The sequence below is a fragment of the Perognathus longimembris genome, chromosome 9 (genome assembly GCF_023159225.1).
Source record: "Perognathus longimembris pacificus isolate PPM17 chromosome 9, ASM2315922v1, whole genome shotgun sequence".
Classification (NCBI taxonomy): Eukaryota; Metazoa; Chordata; class Mammalia; order Rodentia; family Heteromyidae; genus Perognathus; species Perognathus longimembris.
In genome coordinates this window covers 71,805,865-71,823,668 of record NC_063169.1, presented here as the reverse complement: position 1 = coordinate 71,823,668, position 17,804 = coordinate 71,805,865, and positions in this window count along the sequence as shown.

The window sequence follows — 17,804 nt, the reverse complement described above, 5'->3', positions numbered from 1 at the left end:
GGGGCTGCGAGGAGAGCCCGGTGGGCTGTCCCCCTGCTCGCGCTCCAGCGTGGACACACAGGCCCCGGGGGTCTCCTCTGTCCCCGGGGGCAGCACTAGGGACTGCAGCCCCTCGATGTTGTGGGTCATCTACCCGAAGGCGGGCTCTCGAGGAAGAAGCTGCGGAGGTCATCTGTCGGGAAGCCCGTCTCCACATTGGGCCGCCCCTTGTGGGCCCACCACAGGGCTTCGGGGTGCGGGGGGGCGGGAGCCTGAGGTCAGCCAGGTCTGTGGGCTTCCGCCTTGGAGCCTCGAGGAAGCAGATGGCTTAGTGCAAGGAAGAACCTTTCAGTGTGTCGCTGGCCTTCATCCTCCCGAGTTCTCCTGGGCCCTGGAAGTGGGGGAGGTCTTGTTTCCCCTCCTTTTTGGGGGGGAGGTGGTGACACTGAGGCAGCAAAGAGGATGTAATCGGCCAAGTACGGCAGCCATCCCACCCCTAATGGAGGTCCAAACAAAGCTTTGCCAGGCACATTTTCTCTTTGTGGAGTAACTAATTCTCTCCCTCCCTCCCTCCCTCCCTCCCTCCCTCCCTCCCTCCCTCCCTCCCTCCCTCCCTCCCTCCCTCCCTCCCTCTCTGTTTCTGGTTCAAGACAGGGACTCACTCAGTACCTGACTCTTTCACTCACTGACTAGTGTTCTACCAATTGAGCCACGGCTCCAGCCCCCAGATCGCACCCTGTCCTCATGGACCTGGCGGTGGTGGTGGACTCCTGGTGAAGGAGTCTGGGCACAGGTCGAGTTATGCCTCAGTACTTCCTGTCCGAGCCGTCCCTGTCAGGCAACTCTGTCAGTGTCCCTGGCATCCCATGGCTGTGGCAACCAAAGCTGTCTGTAGACACTGGAGAAGTGGCTTGAACTCAGAGCCTAGTACTTGCCAGGCAGGTGCTCTGCCGCTGAACCGTGGCTCCTGCCCTAGTGTTTTCTTTTAATGGGTGCATTTAGCCTCCTGGCCCAATTTTGCTGACTTCTGAGCACAAGTACAGTCCCTCTGAATCAGTGTCCGCATACCCCAGCCAGCCACCCCTCACTAATTCCTGTCATCTTTGCTTCCTGGATAAGGTGTTAATTTGTGCTGCGTTTGTGAATTCATCTGTAAGCAGATCTTAGTGACTTCCAGTTGCACAACACTTAGGTCAGGAGGAGGGATTGCGAATAGCATTCCTGACCTAGCAAGACTACAGTTTTTACATAGGAATTGGCTAATACAGTTAATGAACATCACTGAGGTCATTTGTGGGCTAATTACCGTTTGGAAGGAGGACAATGTACTCTTAGGGCAAGTGCAGTTTAAAATTTAATGAGCACTGCTTCCTACAGCCAGTATGGCGTGGAAAGCGCTTTGCTATGGGAGGTAAATATCTGCAAGTTAGGAGCCAGCTCAGCCGGCAGTGTCTGGACCAACCCCCCCCCCCCCCGCGCGGGGCCGGCTCCCCCCGCCCCCCGCAATCACGCAGAGTCGTGACCGCGTGCTTGGGATCCCGTGCGGCCGGCCGGGGGCTGAGCGTCTTCTGGCCAGGCCCCTCACCGCTGCTCCCGAGGCCCGGCCCTTCCCCCCTGCTTCCCGGGCTGTGGCCTGCGGGGAGGCGGGGGGGCCCTCAGGAAGAGCTCTCAGACACGGAGGCCCGGGCGGGGGTGGCGGGGAGGAGGAGGTGGCCAGGCACACGGGACCGGATGCTGGTGACACGTGGGGCGATCCACAAGGAGGGGAGTGGAAGTAGGCAGGCAACGAGACGTGGGGCTTTGTGCGGCCGCATGCGTAGGCCCCACGGGAGAAGGGCAGGAGTCGTGGACAGGGGCTTGTGGACCTGGGCCGCTGAGTGACAGACAGGAGCTTGTGGACCATGGGGCCGTGGACAGGAGTTTGTGGACCATGAGACAATGGACAGGAGCTGTGGACCTGGGCCATCGGGCGTGGACAGGAGCTTGTGGACCTGGGCCATCGGGGCGTGGACAGGAGCTGTGGACCTGGGCCATCGGGGCGTGGACAGGAGCTGTGGACCTGGGCCATCGGGCGTGGACAGGAGCTTGTGGACCTGGGCCATCGGGGCGTGGACAGGAGCTGTGGACCTGGGCCATCGGGCGTGGACAGGAGCTGTGGACCTGGGCCATCGGGCGTGGACAGGAGCTGTGGACCTGGGCCATCGGGCGTGGACAGGAGCTGTGGACCTGGGCCATCGGGCGTGGACAGGAGCTGTGGACCTGGGCCATCGGGCGTGGACAGGAGCTGTGGACCTGGGCCATCGGGCGTGGACAGGAGCTGTGGACCTGGGCCATCGGGCGTGGACAGGAGCTGTGGACCATCGGGCCGTGGACAGGAGCTGTGGACCTGGGCCATCGGGCGTGGACAGGAGCTTGTGGACCTGGGCCATCGGGCGTGGACAGGAGCTGTGGACCTGGGCCATCGGGGCGTGGACAGGAGCTGTGGACCTGGGCCATCGGGCCGTGGACAGGAGCTGTGGACCTGGGCCATCGGGGCGTGGACAGGAGCTGTGGACCTGGGCCATCGGGCCGTGGACAGGAGCTGTGGACCTGGGCCATCCGGCCGTGGACAGGAGCTGTGTCAGGGCTCACACAGCGCCTCGTCACGGGGGCCTCCTCAAAGCCCCTCCCCCAGCCCCCCCAGCACCTTCATCTGTGGATCAATACGGCCTCAGCACTGCCCCCTACTGCGGTTCAGAAGGAATGCACATCACTGACAAACTCTTCTGGCCCAGACTGTGCTCACTGTACCACGGGGAGACAGGCGGAAAGATTCAGGGTGCGGCCAGCCCTCCCTCACACTGCCTAAGAGGAGAAGCCGGGGGTCTGTGTCTGAGACGAAACGTGACGGTCGTGGGTCACACATGCAAGCCGTGATCTGACCTGGAGTTCTGCTGTACAGTGACAGTGTTCCAGAGACAACTGGAGAGACTGGAATGCAGACTGCGAGTTTTGTGCTCTTGATGGGATTGTTTTGAATTTGAGGGGCCTCGCGATGCTGATGAGCTGAGAGACCAAGCCCGGAGGCCATCAAGGTGTCCGCAAGTTCCTTTCAGATGGGTTGGTCAGAAAACGGTGCACGAAATAGCACACAGGACAACAAAAGAGATGGGTGAAACCTGTAGCCATCGGCAAGGCGGAGGCAGAGCTCCGGGCGATCCTTGCCCTTTCTGAGCCTTCCTGTGGGTTTACACCCTGTGAGGTGCAACCTAGAGGGGAGGTGGATGGTGCGGAAAGTGTCTTGGTTTTCTGCCCTTGCCAGGTTTGAGACAGCCTCCCGTCTTAGGAGTGGAGCGTGTGGGCGAATCCATCCATTTTAAAGTTGGAGTTCTTCCCACTGGCCACAGGATGATTTGTGCCTAAGAGACCACTGGACTCTGCCCAGTTCTCCCACAGTAACACACAGGAAGCTCTTTAGAAACCGAACCCAGTCGTTTTTAATCTCTCACCAAGAGCCGCTCATGGGAACGCATGGCGGCCAGTCCCCAGCAGAGATTGGTAACTCTGTAGGTGAGAGGGATGCTCGGGAAAGCGGGCCTCGCGGGGCCTGGCAGCGTGGCCTGTGTCGTGGGGGCACGGCAGGGCCCTGCCCGTGGGAGGCCGTCCTCACCCGAGGTTGTGGGGCAGGTCTAGACTCACCTCACTGCATTTCATTTCGTTTCATTTTTGGTGCCGGTCCTAGGGCTCGAACTCAGAGCCTGGAAGCTGTCCTAGAACTGTGCTCAAGGCTAGCTAGCGTTCCACTCCGGGCCACTTTGTTGGATGAGAGTTTCACAGGCTTTCCCACCTAGGCTGGCTTTGAACCATGATCCACGGTTCTCAGCCTCGCGAATAGCGGGGGTTACAGGTGTGAGCCTCTGACATCCGGTTCTGTCCTTATTTTTAACATCTTAGGGGAAGCACCTGAGTAACTAATACCAACATTCCTCTTTTAGAAGTTGAAGTGTAGTTATTAGACTTGTGTGTGTAAGTGTGTGTGTGTGTGTCCGTCCGTGTGTCTGTGTGCTACTGGGTTGGATCCATGGCTTTATGCTTGCTAGAGAAGTGCTCTACCACTTGAGCTACGCCTCCAGACTTTTTGTTTGCATTTGCTTTTGAAGCAGGGTCTTGCGGCTATCTTCCTTCTCCTGAGTAGAATCCCTACCATGCAGCTTGAATTGTAAGTGTGCCTATGCTACCATACCTGCTGACATTTTTTGTCATATTCAGAAGGATCAACACCAGCACATTATTTCCTAACTCTGAATGCTCTGCTATAGCCGCGCGTTTGTAGATGCGTCTAGAACATTTCATGTCATGTGCGAGCTCCATTCAGCTTCCTTGCCTTTTATTTGTCAGCGGGAGGAGGTACAGATGAAAATCTCACGGATGTGCAATCTCTGGCCGTGGTCCTGAAAGTCTTCTCCGGCTCACGGGCCGCCCGCCCCTCGGGAACCTCGTTCTCCCGGGGCCGTTGGCAGCCACGGGTCTCAGGCACAGGGCAGCTCTCCTTCGCGGGGGGGGGGGGGGGTCCCCGTGCCGGGGGATCTGAGGACGACGGGGTGGGAAGGGGCGGAGCTTTCCTCCCGCACACCGGGCCGGTGACGCCTGAGGTCGTAGGTCACAGGCAAACGCTCTGGTGACGGTAGGGGGCGCGTGCTCTCGGCGTGAGCTTGGCTGCTGGGGCGTCTGTACGGCAAACGCAGCGGGCTTGGATCCTGGCGGCCTCACCCCGGGCGGCAGGCATCGAGGCCTCGCGGGGCTGAGGAAGACTCTGCTCCCGCCTCACGCTGGACCCAGCGGGGCGCGTGGCAGGCCGCCTCCGGGGGGGTGGCTCCCGGCGGGGACCCTCCAGGCCTCCCGGGACCCCACAGCAGTCGGGGGAATGCAAGGGACGGGAAGCCCTCCGCCCTGCGGGGAGGGTTCCCGAGTCCCGGCCTCCGCCCTGCGGGGAGGGTTCCCGAGTCCCGGCCTCCGCCCTGCGGGGAGGGTTCCCGAGTCCCGGCCTCCGCCCTGCGGGGAGGGTTCCCGAGTCCCGGCCTCCGCCCTGCGGGGAGGGTTCCCGAGTCCCGGCCTCCGCCCTGCGGGGAGGGTTCCCGAGTCCCGGCCTCCGCCCTGCGGGGAGGGTTCCCGAGTCCCGGCCTCCGCCCTGCGGGGAGGGTTCCCGAGTCCCGGCCTCCGCCCTGCGGGGAGGGTTCCCGAGTCCCGGCCTCCGCCCTGCGGGGAGGGTTCCCGAGTCCCGGCCTCCGCCCTGCGGGGAGGGTTCCCGAGTCCCGGCCTCCGCCCTGCGGGGAGGGTTCCCGAGTCCCGGCCTCCGCCCTGCGGGGAGGGTTCCCGAGTCCCGGCCTCCGCCCTGCGGGGAGGGTTCCCGAGTCCCGGCCTCCGCCCTGCGGGGAGGGTTCCTGACCCTTTCCCGTCGCGGTTGTTTTGGCTCGCGCAGGCCGCACACGCGTCCGGGGGTGGGACTCCCCGTGGGGCGGGCCCGTCACCTCGTCACCCAGCCTCCTGTCCACCCGGCTGTGCGCAGTCGGGAGCCCCGCGGTTCCAGACCAGCCCGGGACGCCAGTCTGTGCGATTCCGTCTCGAGGGAGAGACGCTGCCGTCCCACTGCGACGTGGAACCTGAGGGGGGCAGATTGGGGTCTCCGTGTCCTGGGGGCGGCCCGCCCAGAAAGGAGCGGAGGAGCAGCTGGATTCAAGCCCGGCCCTCCTCCCCCTCCCCTCCCCCCCAGTGAACCATTGGCTCAGAGCTCTTTATTTCTGGGTCAGCCTGTCTACCCGGGGCGGAGCTTTCGGCCTCCGTGCACCCACCTGGGGCCGCGCAGACCTGACTCTCTCCGTCCTCCTCCTGTCTCCCCGCGTCCCCCACGGTCCGCTTCCTCTTTTGTGGTTCGCGGCGCCCTCCCCTCTTCTCGGTTCCGAGTACGTTTCCACCTTTGTCACCCGACGACCCTCAATCACCAAGACCAACAGGCGGCGGGGCGGCGCCCTCTGGCCCCGGTGACCTCGCGTTGCTAAGATCTGCGTTTCTTTCTAGGGTTCTCCTGTTTTGTTTCAACCTTCAGGGGACACTCCCCCCCCCCCCCCCCCAGCAATGCTGCAAGGCAGGAATGGTAGTGACGATGACCTCAGGTTGTAGCTGGGCATTTCTTCACTTCTGACTCCATTTTGAAATGCAGTTTGGCTAGATGTAGGATCCATGGCTGGTTTTCTTTGAGTTGTTTGTTAAGACAATAGCCAGCTGCTTTCTGAGCACTTCCTACGGTTGGTTTAGAATGCGTCCACTACGAGCTGCTGCGTGGATGTTCACACTCATGCCTTCACGGGGCGTGGGCGTGTTCAGCCCTTAGCTCATCAAGTGCTCTCCTCTCTCTCTCTCTCTCTCTCTCTCTGTCTCTGTCTCTGCTCCCTCACCCCTACGGCACATGCGCTGTGATCGACCATGTCCCTTGAGTTCTTTAGTCACCCCCCCCATAACATTTTCTCCCATACTTTTTCTTCCTCTTCCTGTTTCCTGCCTTCAGATGTGTTGATTCTTTCACTTTCTCAAATCTGCCCGTGAGAACATTGGTGATTTACTTTTCCATTTGAGTGACTGTACTTTTCAGCCTTCTTGTGGCTTCTTTTAAGTTTTCGGTGTGTGTATTGATCGTTCTGTGTTGCTAATGAGCCGCTCACACGGCTTTCTCCACGTTAGTTCTGGGACAGTGCCGGGATTCGGTTTTGGTTGCTTTGTCTGATCACTGTTCACGCTCTACACTCTTGGTCTAATTGCAGCTCAAGGCCAACAGGAGCTAGAAGTGAGGCTAGGTTTGAACAAGCAAACCAGGCATGGCAGTGCACACCTGTGCTTCCAGCTCTGTCCGAGGTCATAGGCAGGAGGACCGCAGCCCGGGCCGCCTCCAGCCCGCACAGGAGACCCCAGCTAAGAAGAACTGGAGGCGTGGCCCACGCGACAGCGAGCCTTAGCAAGCACAGGCCCCGCGTTCAATCTCCAGGACCGCCGGAAGACAAAGCAAGTGACTAAGCTCCTTCCAGCAGGTGTCCTTCCCGGTGGGTTTCTTGTTAGTCATTTTTCCTTACGAGTGACCCGTACTTCTCTCCGTATGCCGTGTGAATGTTGTCGTTGAACACTGACCATTTGACTCCGATCCGACGGTCAGCCTGGGGAGCAGCGTCTCTTCCTCCCGGGAGGTTTTCCGCGTTCATGGCTCGCTGCCTCCGTGCCACGTCCAGCGTGGTGTTTTCCGTGTTCGTGGCTCGCTGCCTCCGTGCCACGTCCAGCGTGGTGTTTTCCGTGTTCGTGGCTCGCTGCAGGCTGCCTCCGTGCCACGTCCAGCGTGGTGTTTTCCGTGTTCGTGGCTCGCTGCCTCCGCGCCACGTCCAGCGTGGTGTTTTCCGCGTTCGTGGCTCGCTGCCTCCATGCCACGTCCAGTGTGGTGTTTTCCGCGTTCATGGCTCGCTGCCTCCGCGCCACGTCCAGCGTGGTGTTTTCTGCGTTCGTGGCTCGCTGCCTCCGTGCCACGTCCAGCGTGGTGTTTTCCGCATTCGTGGCGCGCTGCAGGCTGCCTCCGCGCCACGTCCAGCGTGGTGTGACTGGGCCTCTCTGTCACTCTGAGCCTGTCGCCCCCCGGCCATGCACGGCTATTGTCCGCCTGTCGGAAATGAAGTCGGCGACAGGACCGGGCTCTCTCAACCCCTGGCAGTGTGGGAAACCCACGGAGCTGAAAGAACCCACGGAGCTGAAAGAACCCACGGGCTCAGAGTTAGAAGCCGCCGCGCCGTCGCTGAGCAGCTGCCAACGCGGCCGGCACGCCCGCCGCGGACTCCCCGTGAGCGCGGTGCACGGCTCTCACACGCGAGTGTGGCACCCACGGCTCTCACACAGGCTCTCACACGCGAGTGTGGCACACACAGCTCTCACATGCGGTGCATGGCTCTCACACGTGAGTGTGGCACCCACGGCTCTCACACGCGGTGCGCAGTTCTCACACGCGAGTGTGGCACACACGCCTCTCACACGCGAGTGTGGCACACACGGCTCTCACACACGGTGCGTGGTTCTCACACGCGAGTGTGGCACCCACGGCTCTCACATGCGGTGCACGGCTCTCACACGCGAGTGTGGCACCCCCGGCTCTCACACGCGGTGCACGGCTCTCACACGCGAGTGTGGCACCCCCGGCTCTCACACGCGGTGCACGGCTCTCACACGCGAGTGTGGCACCCCCGGCTCTCACACGCGGTGCACGGCTCTCACACACGCGAGTGTGGCACCCCCGGCTCTCACTCCGGCTCCTCTCATCCCCCGCCGAGCCGCCGGTGCTGGCGTAGAAGCTCAGTTTTCTAAGTGTTGTGTAAATGGAGACAGCTCGCACTCGGCTCCTCGGGTGGAGCCGCGGGCTTCGTCTCCCCTGACTCCAGAAGACACTCCTTTCCCCAGTGACCTGGCCGTGTCCTCAGGCACTTAACCAACGCGGGTATTTAAAATGAAACCCTTGCGTCATTCATTCCTCGGTGTTTACAGGAAATCTAATCACCGTGGCCATTTGACAACCCGCCGTCCATCACCCTTCAAAAATACACGAACGTGCCTTTCCCTGGGCAAGCAAAGTAACTTCGGCGGCTCGTGGGTTCGAGAATGTCCATTTTATCATCAATGTTACAGAACAGTGGGTTTTGTTGTGACATTTTTACACTATACTTCATTTGTTCCCCTGCTTGCATGCCTTCTAAATCTAGATTCAGCCCATGAGAAAACGTGATGTCTTTCTGACCCGGCTTATGTCACTTAAGAGATGACCCCAAGTTCCAGCTGTAGTCTGTAAATGAACTCCTTTCGTTCTCCTGCGTGACTGTATGATTTATATTATATACATTTTTCCTGATCTGCCCATTGCTGAGGGCCCCCTGGGCTGACTCCGTGGCTCAGCTACTGTGAGCTCTGCACGGTACGGGGACATTCACCAGAGTAAAGAGACAACCCACAGAACACAGAGAAGTCCTTGCCAGCTACGTATCGATGGGATTACAATCCAGGATACACAGAGTTAAAACCAAAACCACAACACTGAGCATAAAAAAAAAAACCCACAATCGATACCTTAAACATAAAGTTCTCAAAAAGCTACGTACAAGTGGGCAATAAATATTTGGAAATATATCCTTAGCCATAAAGGAAATGCAAGCTTGCCTTTCATGGTTAAGAACAGATTTCCAGCTTTCAACTGCGGGCTGTCTGGTGGCCTCTGCTGACACCTAGCGGCACAGGGTGGAGATGGCGTGAATGGATCCTTTGCATCTTGGGGTGAGGCCCGAAGTGGGGCTCAGAACCATCGAGGGCACGTAAGAATCCATGATGACCCCCAAACTTCCAGCAAACCCATCAGTTAAAACAAACCATTTGCTAATCTCCAAGCAAGTTCAAAAGGACGGAATCTTGAAATGGACTACATGGCCCAATTATATAAAATAGTGTATGCAACTTTATAGAAAATAAAGTGCAAAGCCGGGTGCGGGTGAATCACACCTGTAATCTTAGCTACTCAGGAGGCTGAGATCTGAGGACTGCAGTTCAAAGCCAGGCCAGATAGGAAAGTCTACGAGATTCCTAGCTCCAATAAACCACAAAAAGCTTGAAGTGGAACTGAGGCTCAAGTAGTAGAGCTCTAGCCTTGAGCACCAAAGCTTAGGGACAGCATCCAAGCCCAGCGCTCAAGCCCCAAGACTGTAGCACATAAATAAAATAAAATTCGGATGCTGCTGGCTACAGGATGGACTCTTCGGTCCTGTGGGAATGTTTCTAGAAGCATTTGTGGTCTCTCCTGGGAACATGTGTTTCAGTATCGCATAGGTTCCTTTGCACCCCGGGGCTCCGGGGCCAGGATTCTGTGCCCAGAGGGAGACATACAGCTGCTAACTGTTCCTGGGGAGGAGAGCCACTGGCCAGACCCACCCACCGTGTGGGGACATGGGCGATGGTAAAGCCCGGGGTGCCGGGCCTGTACAGAGGGGCAGCGGTTGGGGTAATGGCCTCCTACGGGGAGGACACACCCCGAAGTGTGTGGTGTCGGTGACCTGTGGCAGTCCAGGGCGGCCCCAAGCCCTGGATCCCCCTCGACTGTCTCTTTCCATTCCGACGGTCGCCCCCACCCTCTGCCGCTGGCCTTTGAAGGAGGGCTGCTGGTGGGGACCGCGGGAGATGAGTTTGAAGTGAGCGTTTTTCTTTTTCATTGGTGGGTCCGAGCCAAGGAGCGCAGGGAAGACGCGGTGGGGGAAGCCCTGGACCACGCAGACACACAGCCACTGTGAGCCGGAATATCGGGTGTCCGAAGGCAGGGACGGAGGGGGGGGGCTCTGCCCTCGGGTCTCACAGCGCAGGGCCGGGGACAGTCTCCAGCTTGCCTCCAAACCCTGGTGGGCCAGGGGAGCTGGGGATCACACGGGGAGTCCGGGCGGTGCGGGCCTCTGTGGGGGCCTTGATGACTAAGCATGACTGGCATTTCCACCGAGTGCAAGCTTGCAGGTTGCAGTTAAGGCTACGCCCGGGGGTTCAAGTGGCTTCGGCAGTCCCAGGCGCCGCGGGGCGCTGCCGGTGGGGGCGGTGCACCCCGCTGGGTGTGCGCTGCGGCCCCCAGCTGACACCGTGACATTGGTCCGTTGGAGTCTGAGATAGGGGATGGGCACACTTCCCCTCGTGGGGTTCTACGAGTTGCACAGGAGTCGCCAGTTCCCTTCTCCGGGTCTCCTCTAAGGGCGCGGGCCGGCTGGAGCCATGTGGAGACTCATGTTCCGAAGCAAGAAGCGCGCAGGCGCGGTGGGTGCCCACGGCCGCGTCTCGTCGGAGGTCTGCGGCCCGGGTGCCCCCCGGAGACTCACACAGCCTCTTCTCTCTCTGCCTCCGCAGGGCAAGGGGGACCAGACCCCGGTGGAGACTCAGCCAGCCGAGTCCTCGGAGGTAAGAGGCGCGCGTGGGCTCGTCTCCCCGTGGGCCGGCGTGGGTCGCGGCGTGGAGTCTCTCTCGCTTTCTCCGGTTGTCTTGTGCTGCCCAGAGTCTGGCAAAGCACACTGGGATACGCGTCTGCAGGTGGAGAGCGACGCAGTCGCGCTGAAACGCTGACATTCTAGGGGAACCACGAGCCGTTAGTTGTGCAATGATGGCTCTGCCTCGGGAGCTGAAGCAACGCCGGCCCGCTGGGCGTAGCCCGGTGAATGGCACCCGGGGTGGTTGGGAAGCACCCCGTGCTGCGTGTTCAGCTTTCCGGATTCCGTGTCCAGTGTTCCTTTGAAACAGCGATTGTGTGTCTTCCAAGAAAGCTGGGGTCGTGAGGGGCAACGGAGCCGGGCCCGCCGGGCCGCGGGGCTGCGCAGGGCTCCAGTCAGCGCGTGGGAGTCGGCCCTCCCTCGGCCCCACGAGGATGCCGGAGGTGGCCGGGGCTTCTCCTTCCTCCCAGCCCTCCGCTTTTAACCGTCGAGCAAATCGGGAGGCTTCCAAGGCCACGTCTCGTGACGTGTGAATTACTCACACACACTGCATGATGCTGTAGGAGACGGGGGGGGTCCCCCAGAGGGCAGCGGGCACCCCTCGCCCAGGCCGGCCACACCCGCCGTGGCTCATGAGTCTCCATGTTTGTACAAAAGGCAGTGTGTTCATGCGTTGTGTCCGTGGTGCGAGTGGCAGCTTTGACGTTAAAAAGTGAAAACTAAGTGGACCGCGGGGTGTGAGGGAAGGAGGAGGGCTCCGGCAGGGCGTGGTCCGGGAGGGAGGCGGGGCTTCCCCACGGGTGGGAGGAGCAAAGGGCTCCGTCCACGGCCCAACAGACGCTGCCTCCCCCCGCCTCGAGGCCGGCGGGGTGACGTTGCTCCCGAGGGCGTCTGAGTGTGTCAGTGAGTGGTCTAACGCTGAGGATTGGTTGGATGAGGGCTTCTGGATACTTCTGCTGTTATTATTTTGCAAAAGCGAGTTTCCCTGCTAGACCTAGGACTCGTGTCTGTAGAGCTGCCCAGCCAGCAGGCTGAGCCCTCCGGGAGCCTCCCGTTACATCTGTCCACGCGGCTGGGCCACGCGAGCGGATCATTGTGAGCCACATCCTAGTGGAGCAATGTCAGGACGAGGTGAGTCTCGGTGGGCCTCGGGGGAGGCCGGTTCCGCCTCCCTCCCCTCAGCCTAGCGAGGCCCTGCTGTGGAGCCGTCCCTGCAGACCCAGTGCAGCCCGCACGGGGCCCCCCGAGGACTCGCTTGACCCCGCGGGCCGGCGGTGGGGTCTGCTCTTTACACTGGGACGATGCTTCTAGAACACGCTCCAGGGCCGGGCACACAGCGGGCCGGCCACACCGGCGGATCTGCCTCGAGCAATGCGCTGCACGGATGTCCGTGACTCCACCCTGGAGAGTCGAAAGCACCCACCCAGGGTGGGGTTCAGCCGAGTGACGGAGCACGCACTTAGCACGCCTGCTCGCACGCACACACGCAGCACACACACATCAGACCTCACCGGGCGTCACTGAGCAGAGGGAGGCTTGGCCGTCCCCTGTCGTCTCCCCGTGGGAAGTCCTGGCTTGGACGTGGCTGCCGGGGGGGGGGCCCCCGCTCCGGGACCGCGGTGGGGACGCGGTGGGGACGCGGTCCTGTAGACACACACGGCCGCGGTGTGCCCCGTCCACCACGGGGAGACCCGCCCTTGTTAATTACGTGTGCTCTTGGTCGGTCTTGGTGTTTCTCTCGATTATTTCGTTTAGTGAGCGGGAGCTCTGGGGAGGCGAGGGAGGCGTCGAGCCGGGCGGGGCTCGCTCCCTCTCGCTGTTCTCCCGCTCCGCGCCCGACGCCCGTTTCGGGAGGTCGTCTTGTGCGCTGGTCTGTGGACAGCCCCGTCCTCCGCTCCCCCGCAGCAGGCGGGCCGGGCGGCTGTGGATTGCTGCGGGGCTGCTGTGTCTGGGTGACGCCGCCCCTCAGCCTGTCAGGAGCGGTAGAAGCATCTGCTACCTCCCGTGACTGTGGTTCTGAGGGGACTGTGTGCTCCCTCTTTGTCGTCGGTGCTGGTGTGTCCCCCTCCATCTCCAGTGAGGGGACACGGCGAGTTCTCAGCCCCGGCCGTGAGGCTGGGAGTGTGCACTGGGGACCCGTGGCCGGCAGGAGCCGCGGCCGCTGGTGAGCGTGAGGCTGGAGTGGGGGCGTCGAGGGCGTTTCCTCCCCGGTGTCCCACCTCGCAGGCTCTGAGCGGATGCTGGCTGTCGTCTGGCATCTCTGGGGGCTTCATCTTTAACCCCAGAAAGCCTTGTGCGCCCTCACCCTGCATGTGAAGGGGGTGCGTGGCTGCGGCTGGCTGTGGGGAGCGGTGGGCCTGCTTCACCAGGCAGCTCGGTGGCGCTCCAGGCCACAGCCCGGGGCAAGACACAGAAATACTCACGCAGGACACCTCGCGTGAACCTGGCTTCCAGGCGGGCTTCCGGCCGCCATCCTTGGAATCCATCCTCTTGATTAGCTGGGATTGCAGGCCTCGGCCGCCAGCGCCCAAAGGAATGGGGGCTCTGTCCCACTGGATAACTTTGTCCCTAAACTTGAGCTCCCCAGAGCCCTCGCTTCCTGTCACCTCCAGAGCTTCTCCTCCACCTCCCCAGGGCCCTCGCTTCCTGTCATCTCCAAAGCTTCTCCTCCGCCTTCCCAGGGCCCTCGCTTCCTGTCACCTCCAGAGCTTCTCCTCCACCTCCCCAGGCCCCTCGCTTCCTGTCATCTCCCTTCCCAGGGCCCTCGCTTCCTGTCACCTCCAGAGCTTCTCCTCCGCCTTCCCAGGGCCCTCGCTTCCTGTCACCTCCAGAGCTTCTCCTCCACCTCCCCAGGCCCCTCGCTTCCTGTCATCTCCCTTCCCAGGGCCCTCGCTTCCTGTCACCTCCAGAGCTTCTCCTCCGGCTTCCCAGGGCCCTCGCTTCCTGTCATCTCCCTTCCAGGGCCCTCGCTTCCTGTCACCTCCAGAGCGTCTCCTCCGCCTTCCCAGGGCCCCTTGCTTCCTGTCATCTCCAGAGCTTCTCCTCCACCTCCCCAGGGCCCTTGCTTCCTGCCTCCAGAACGTGCCCCTGCAGGTCTCTCTGATCCAGGGCCTCGTAGAGGAGCAGTCCAGGCTCAGAACTCTCCCTGGAGGCAGTCAGGTTGTGTCTACTTGTGTTTCCTTCCAGGTTCCTTGCTTTTGCAGGCTGGCCACGTCGGCCTGTCTCCTGCTGCAGAAGCCACTCTGCGCGGTGGCGAGCTGCTCTACGCGGTGGTGAGCTGCTCTGCGCGGTGGCGAGCTGCTCTGTGCGGTGGTAAGCTGCTCTGCGCGGTGGTGAGCTGCTCTGCGCGGTGGTGGTGAGCTGCTCTGCGCGGTGGTGAGCTGCTCTGCGCGGTGGTGAGCTGCTCTATGCGGTGGTGAGCTGCTCTGCGCGGTGGTGGTGAGCTGCTCTGCGCGGTGGTGAGCTGCTCTGCGCGGTGGTGAGCTGCTCTATGCGGTGGTGAGCTGCTCTGCGTGGTGGTGGTGAGCTGCTCTGCGCGGTGGTGAGCTGCTCTGCGCGGTGGTGAGCTGCTCTGCGCGGTGGTGAGCTGCTCTATGCGGTGGTGAGCTGCTCTGCGCGGTGGTGGTGAGCTGCTCTGCGCGGTGGTGGTGAGCTGCTCTGCGTGGTGGTGGTGAGCTGCTCTGCGCGGTGGTGAGCTGCTCTGCGCGGTGGTGAGCTGCTCTACGCGGTGGTGGTGAGCTGCTCTGCGCGGTGGTGAGCTGCTCTGCGCGGTGGTGAGCTGCTCTACGCGGTGGTGGTGAGCTGCTCTGCGCGGTGGTGAGCTGCTCTGCGCGGTGGTGAGCTGCTCTGCGCGGTGGTGGTGAGCTGCTCTGCGCGGTGGTGAGCTGCTCTGCGCGGTGGTGAGCTGCTCTGCGCGGTGGTGTGCGCGGAGGTGGTGAGCTGCTCTGCGCGGTGGTGAGCTGCTCTGCGCGGTGGTGAGCTGCTCTGCGTGGTGGTGGTGAGCTGCTCTGCGCGGTGGTGAGCTGCTCTGCGCGGTGGTGAGCTGCTCTGCGCGGTGGTGAGCTGCTCTGCGCGGTGGTGAGCTGCTCTGCGTGGTGGTGGTGAGCTGCTCTGCGCGGTGGTGAGCTGCTCTACGCGGTGGTGAGCTGCTCTGCGCGGTGGTGGTGAGCTGCTCTGCGCGGTGGTGGTGAGCTGCTCTGCGCGGTGGTGGTGAGCTGCTCTGCGCGGTGGTGGTGAGCTGCTCTGCGCGGTGGTGAGCTGCTCTGCGCGGTGGTGAGCTGCTCTGCGCGGTGGTGAGCTGCTCTGCGCGGTGGTGAGCTGCTCTGCGCGGTGGTGAGCTGCTCTACGCGGTGGTGGTGAGCTGCTCTGCGCGGTGGTGGTGAGCTGCTCTGCGCGGTGGTGAGCTGCTCTGCGCGGTGGTGGTGAGCTGCTCTGCGCGGTGGTGGTGAGCTGCTCTGCGCGGTGGTGAGCTGCTCTGCGTGGTGGTGGTGAGCTGCTCTGCGCGGTGGTGAGCTGCTCTGCGTGGTGGTGGTGAGCTGCTCTGCGCGGTGGTGAGCTGCTCTGCGCAGTGGTGAGCTGCTCTGCGCGGTGGTGAGCTGCTCTGCGTGGTGGTGAGCTGCTCTGCGCGGTGGTGGTGAGCTGCTCTACGCGGTGGTGAGCTGCTCTGCGCGGTGGTGGTGAGCTGCTCTACGCGGTGGTGAGCTGCTCTGCGCGGTGGTGAGCTGCTCTGCGCGGTGGTGAGCTGCTCTGTGCGGTGGTGGTGAGCTGCTCTGCGCGGTGGTGAGCTGCCCTACGCGGTGGTGAGCTGCTCTGCGTGGTGGTGGTGAGCTGCTCTGCGCGGTGGTGAGCTGCTTTACGCGGTGGTGAGCTGCTCTGCGCGGTGGTGAGCTGCTCTGCGCGGTGGTGAGCTGCTCTGCGCGGTGGTGAGCTGCTCTGCGCGGTGGTGGTGAGCTGCTCTGCGCGGTGGTGAGCTGCTCTACGCGGTGGTGAGCTGCTCTGCGCGGTGGTGGTGAGCTGCAGCCTCCAGGCCAGCTTTCCCGTGTGAGGGCGTGGAGTCTGTGCTGGTCTTGCTGTGACCCACGGGGACAGACACGGAGGTAGAGCCGGTGCTAACCTTGTGTTTTGACATGGAGACTTCGGCTGCCCCAATTATGTGTCACCAGTTGCTGAAACATGAGAATTACAAACACACAATGGACGTGTTTCGTGCATGCAAAGGCTGTCGTGGGAAAGGCGGGCTTGGTTACTATTCTGCAAGGTAGATTCATGAAGTACTGAAGCGCCCCGGAGGAGGAGATGCTTCATGAATGCTTTGTAGGACATTTCTGGGAACCGTCTGAACGCGCTTCAGATACTTGTGGCCGGAGATCTGAGGGCGGCGGTGATCGAGGGGCCCTGGGTGGCCCGGAACTCAGGGGCCATGCGTCCCCGCCCGCCCGTGGCCTCCAGAGGCAGGGCTTGCATTCTCTGTGGCTCAGCTGCCTTCGGGATGGAGCCTGCCAGGGAGCCGGGAAATGAGAGCTCGAAAGTTGCCAACATAATTGAGACCGAAACACACAAACGACGATCGTGGTCATCTCCCCCATGCTGCGTGGGAGAGCTCTCCAGTCTGGGCTTCTCTCAAGACAGGTGGACACGCAGGCTGGCAAGGGCGCTCCCGCACTCGCCACCGCGGCCAGGAGAAGGAGCAAGCCTATATTAAGCCCATGACCCCACGGGCTTGGATACGTCGGTTACTAAATGTGGTCTGGCTCCATCCCGGCCTCCGGCGATTGCATCTTGCCCCGGGCTGACTTTGCGAGGATCCGGGGTGAGCGCTGGCCTGGGGTTTATTAGCACCGCGGGAAGGCCTGCTCCTGGATGTGCACATTCTCCCTCCAGAGGAGTGAGGCCCAACTGCTTCCCCCTCCCCCCCCCCACGAGCAGCATGCTGTCCCGACTGCGTCACGCCGTCTCCAGAGTCTATGGGATGCTGGTAGTAAGTACCCGGGTTTCCCTGCTGAAGAGGACGGTGGGAGGTGCAGTGTGTTGGTTTTGGCTTTGGTCTGAGGCAGGTCCAGTCTTTGGAGGCCAAGCAGGTGAATGGATTGCTTCATCCTGTTTTGGGAGTCGTGAATGGCCCTTGAAACCTTCCCCTTCACCTGTTAACATTTCATTTCCATGCACATTACTGTACGTCTTTCACACTGTGCTTCATCCATTTCTCCTGGCGTTGTTTCGTAGGTGCAAAGGTATCTACTTGCCCCCTGCTTCGTGGAAGCTTGGCTTGCAGGGGCTCCTGCTCTGCACAGGAAGGGGGTGGGGAGCTGAGCTAGAGCCTGCCGCCGTGCTGTGCGGGACTCCATGCTGAGCTGTCCTGCTGGGATAGGCATTATCTCCCTGCCCTTGACTGTGAGGTGGGGCCCCTCCTGCATGAGGTTCCCCAACTCCTACTCAGGTCCTCAGTGTGAGGTGCACTGAGCACAAACATTCCTCTGCAGTGATCAGGACACAGAGGAAAAGGCTCCATGGTCATCAGGACATGGAGGACATGGCTCCATATGATCAGAACATGGTGGACACGGCTCTGCAGTGATCAGGACATGACCAGGACACGGAGGACATAGCTCTGCAGTGATCAGGACATGGAGGACACGGCTCCGCAGTGATCAGGACATGGAGGACACAGAGGACATGGAGGACAGCTCCACAGTGATCAGGATACGGAGGACACGGCTCCACAGTGATCAGGACATGGAAGACACGGCTCTGCAGTGATCAGGACACGGAGGACACGGCTCCGCAGTGATCAGAATACGGAGGACACGGCCCCGCAGTGATCAGGAC